We start from the raw sequence: 5,453 nt of genomic DNA, 5'->3' as shown, positions 1-5,453 counted from the left end.
ATATTCTGGTTGTTGTTTAGTACACAACAGAATTTAATTTATTTAAATACAGTGAAGATTGTCTTACAGTCTAATGTGACAGGTATTAATGTGATACTCTAATGTGACGGGTATAATGTGACACTCAAAAAAATTAAAAACTCTTTAGTGTACTTTTTTCAAATATGACAACGTAGCGAGTATATTGTGACACTAAAAAAAAAAACTAAAAATTTCGTAGTGTATTTTTTTTTTCAAACGTAACATGTGATACTCCAACATGACGGGTATGTTGTGATAACTAAAAACTCCTTAGTGTATTTTTTTTTTTAAATGCAACGACGTATCAAGTATGATGTGACAATCAAAAACTCCCTAATGTACTTGTTCTAAATGTCATAACGTGACGAATATGATATGATACTCTAAAATAATTAAAAATTTCTTAACGTGTTTTTTTAAATGTGACAACGTAGCAGGTATGATGACTCTTTAAAAAAACTACTGAACTTTTCCTAAATGTGACATGTGACATTCTAAAAAAATTAAAAATTTCTTAGTATATTTTTTTAAATGTGACATTCTAATATAGCAGATAAATGAGACATTATACATTCAAAAGAGTTGAATAAATTATATATAAAAAAAATATAAAACTATATGGATTAGCAACAATGATGCATCCCATTAATTTGGGAGCACTAATGGACTACTAATGAGGTGAAAATTCAAAAAAGAAAAAAAAAAACTTAAGACTAAAATATCACATCAGTCAATGAAACTTACTCTCTAAAGCTCTTTTAATATTCCTAATTTAGAACTCTCAAACATTTTTCTATCAATTAAAAGTTTAAATCTCTTGAAATTTACTTTTATTTATTTTTTAATTTCTTAGTCAGTCCCCAAAAGTAATCAAATCGTTAAGAAAGGGTACGATCACATATTCATTCAAGGCATGGCATTTGTGCTTGTTTCATGGAATTTGTGGACCCACTGAGAGATTTGATGCTGATCCTCCAATGGCAGCTTGCGCTTGTATCTTTCCATTCTCCAATCTTATATTGGTTTGGTTATTTGGAATGATATAAATAAATATATTTTTTATTTTTTTATAAAAAAATGTATAGAAAAATAAAAATGTGATGTGATAAAAAAAGATAAAAAAATAAATTATTTTATATATGCTAAACTTGACATTATATTCCCCAAACAATATTATATATGTTTTTAATTTTCTGGTGATTGTACTTCATTGACTTCACTATATGGGCTATTTTTAACTTTGTGTGTGGTTTGAAAATTTGAGAAGAAATTTAAAAAGAAAAAATAAAGAAGTGTGTGAAATTAAGTGAAATAAACGTATATTTTATTCATATTTTACCTACCTTTTTTATTTTTTTTTTCTAAATCTCTATTCAAATCGCCCAACCAAATACAACATAAGTGTAAATACACTATAAATATTTATAAATATATAGAAGTTTTAACTCATTCAAAATTGAGCAGTCACAACTTATATATATTTGTAAGAGTTTACGTAATTTTATGAGTTAACTTATATATATTTGTAATAACTTACGCAAGTGTATATGATAAGTACCTTACGCACCCAAATACCTCCCTCGCTAGATGGGCAAAAGTAAGCTATGTTTTTCAATTTTTTATAATTTTTTATTTAATTTTATTTTTTTAGAGCTATGCAAGATATATACTAATGTATGTCCGTACCTGAAGGCACGGTATAAATAAAATAAGTAAGCAAAAAGGAGAAAAAAAAATAAAGAAATAGGAAGGAAAATAAAAAAGGGGGAAAATAAAAAATAAAAAAATAAAAAGGAAAAAGGAAGGAAGGTGGAAAGGAGAGAGAGAGAGAGAGAGAGAGAGTGAGAGAGAGAGATTGCACAAGTGAACAAAAAGGGAAGGAAAAGAAGAGGGGTAGGAGAGAATTAAAGAAATCTTGACGCTTAATGAATTTGGAAATTAATCTTAATTCTTGAAACAAAATGTACCTCTAAGACAATTTAACACATTTTAAAAAACTCTCATACTTTATTATTATTATTATCATTATATATATATATATATATGTATGTATAAGCTTCGAACAATATAGCAAAAGAATTATGAATTCACACCATATAACTACTTCTCAGATTTGTTGCAGTTGTAGCCCACTGGGCTTTACTATATTTCTATGATTATTAACTGTGCGGGGAGCAAATATTCAGGCAAGCTCGCACTCATTTCTTCCAAGCTCCTGTTTGTCCGATCGACCTGTGAGCACAACGACGGTGAGCTACCCGGCGGTGTGTGGCCGGAAAACCCCTCCGACGATCAAGTTAGACACACACACAGGGATAGAGAGAGAGAGAGAGGACGGAGTTGTATTTAATGTTTATCTCACCAAAAATGTCATCTGTCCCAACATGGGGGGCGCATACTCACTTATATACCTTCTGCGCCCCAAATCTACTCTCATTCGTCTCTCGACACGTGGTGCTGCTATCCCATCTGTCAGCACAAATCTTGCTGAACACCACCTAACCAAACTGCCAGCCCACTCTACTGGGAGCTCGGCAGTCGGGCTGAATCTTCTCGGCTATCAACGGTCGTGCTGTGCAGCTAGCCAGAGCGCTCCGCTCACCGTGCTCAATGAGGACCGAGCTTGGCTGCATCCCGGCATAGCCGAGCTCGGGACAGTTCATGCTAGTTTGCTGCCGGCCTTCCTGCCGGGCTAACTCATGAACCGTGGAACAACAACGCCGTTTCTGGCGCCGGACATCTCACTTGCCCGGCCTGTATACCATGAAGCCAAGTAGCTCGGTCCAACCGCGCCTTGCCTTAACCGAGCAAGTCCTTTCAGCGCATGGGCTGCGCTACCTCGGCCCAATCTTGTTTGGCCCAAATCTGTCCGGCTATTACCACGGCCCAACCCAGATCATAAATCTCCCTCTTAATTGCCCCTTAATTCCGTCCGCGCAAGCGTGACTGGGATTACCTATTCTGACCAGGGTAACACTTCCTCGGTCCTCGGTTTGCAATTCGGTGACTGGGCTAGTTGACATGCTTGTCTTCAAAACTTGCCCGGTCGACGCCTCGACTCACCATCATATCTCTTCAATATTGACGCCGCCGTCAATAGGGACACGTGTCGTGCGCTGATTGGCCTCGAACAGCCAAACATCACGTCCGTTCATATTCAAATTTTTGGCTGTCTTCCTCCATTATATACGCCATTTCCTTCTTCGTTTCGTCTTTACTGATTTTCTTTCATCCTTGCTGATCCAGAGCTTCTGCCTTTCCTTTCTTGCCATTACTGAGTTTGTGTTCGGGGAAGTAGCCACTGCTCTCAACTGGTAAGTTCTTTAACCCCTTTTGTTGTTATTTCACTTGGTATTTCATATATTAGGGCACTAAATCCGTAGGTTTTAGGACATAGGCACCCAAAACCGTCTCTAACCCTTCACTCTCCTTGCTGTTCTTCATTTTCTCTGATGAACATTGAAGATCTGGGGTGGACCGGGCTCCAGGTCTTCCTTTGATCCAAAAAATCATTCAGACCAAGCAAATAAGCAGTTTGTCCTAACCTTAGTAGAAACCGAGGTAACCAAATGACTTGGCCGTTCAACCGAGCTAACATCTGGTCCTCTTGAGCGACCGGGCTCCTTGGTTAGCCTTAACGACCGAGGTGGTTTGGCACTCTTCATGACCGAGCTAAAGTCAAGCTCGTTTTACGCGATCGCGCTCCCTCTTACACTTGCCATCCTTTTCCTGCAGAGTCCAAGGGGACCACAGACCATTACCGAGGCTGTTAAAGACCGAGCAGCCATCAATCACCAATCTGTGCCAAACCTCCTCAACCGAGCTAACTTAGCCGGCCACACATGGGGCACTTTCGCTTCCTTGTGGACACTCCAGCTGCCTTGGCCGCTTTCCGGGAAGAGTACGGTATCCCGGCAGACGTTTATTTAGAGCTCGGGGCCATAGACACCAACCCTTGGGGTAGACATGACCAATGCCCCTTCACCGTGCTGTCCATTATTGAAGAAGGCCTCTGCTTCCCGGTCAATCCTTTGATGACCGAATTCCTGCGCCGGACCGGGCTAGCACCCACACAAGTTTCAATCAACACTTACCGAATAATAAACGGGGTCCACGAGCTGAACAACCGGCTTGGAACCAACTTAGGTTTAGCCGAGATACTCCACCAGTATACCCTCGGGCACACAAGCGGTGGTCTCGCTTACTACCAAAAAGTTCGGCCGGACAGAGAAAAAATAGTGACCGGCACCCCAGACAAGGACTTACACAATGACGACTTCTTCTGGGTGTCTGGCAATTATGAAACAGCCGACATACCGGGCTGTTTTATTAGCAAGAACTTCGGTTCCACATGTAAGCCGTGCTAACTTGCTCGGTCAATTGCCTTTGTTCCATATTCTGTATTTTAACATTTTTCTTCTTTCCTTTGCAGCGATCCAAGCCTTACAAGCCAACTACTACTACCCCAACGAAGAAGCCATCCGGACCGTGCTCCGCTACCGCCACCGGGATTGTAACGAGCTACTCGGTTACGTCCCAACATATAGATACTCAGCTTCGCGCCGGAGTAAGGTCACTGACTTCCTCCGTGCTCCGTCACCTCCTCCAGACCCAACACTACCAAACGTGCCCCTAATCCGGTTAACCGAAGAAGAAGAGATGGAAAAACAAAGCCGTATCAAGAACCTCCTCACAGCAACTTCCACCGAGATACCGAGCGTTATCACCCATTCTCCAGCTGTCGGCTAATCCAGCAGGGCCGTGGTTGCGCTAGCGTCTCCTGCTGCCGGGCATGACAGCCAAGACAACCGCCGGGCTGGGAAACGGCCTCGCGCAGACCCCTCTGCCGAGCTAATTAAAGAGCTGACTACCGAGCAACCTGCCGTCACCGTCGACCCAACATCGGCATGGCGACCGCAGCTCAAACACCGAAGTAAGGAGATCCCGACAATAGCTTCCGTGAAGGGCGACAAGGAACATCTTCTCGCCTTTGACCTCTCTAAGGCCCTTCTCCTACCGAGCGACGTGGTCGGCAGTGACCATATTCCAGACACCCGGTTGGTGAAGTCGGCTGTGAAGTCCACGACCAGGGTAAGAGTCTCAAACTTCTACTCAAATTTTCACAAGTGTTTGCACGATTTCCTCTTTGATCAATCTTTTTTCTTGCAGGCCATCCAGAAGCAACACTTGGTTATGGAGCGCATTCATCGGCTGCGGCAGAAAGCGAATGACACAGCCAGCCAAGTTCAAAGCCTTCAAACCGAGCTCGGCCGAGCAAAGTCTTCATTGCAGATAGCAAACGCGGACAACTCTCGGTTGCTCGGCCAACTTGGTGACCCCGAGAAAGAGAGGGATGCGCTCCAGGCCGAGCTGGATGCACTGAAAAAGTCCAGGGAGATGGAGCTGGAGGACGCAAATAATGCCAGCTTCAA

Source organism: Camellia sinensis, chromosome 3 (genome assembly GCF_055761805.1).
Source record: "Camellia sinensis isolate YWXY chromosome 3, ASM5576180v1, whole genome shotgun sequence".
NCBI lineage: Eukaryota > Viridiplantae > Streptophyta > Magnoliopsida > Ericales > Theaceae > Camellia > Camellia sinensis.
Note: the sequence above shows the minus strand (reverse complement) of the source record.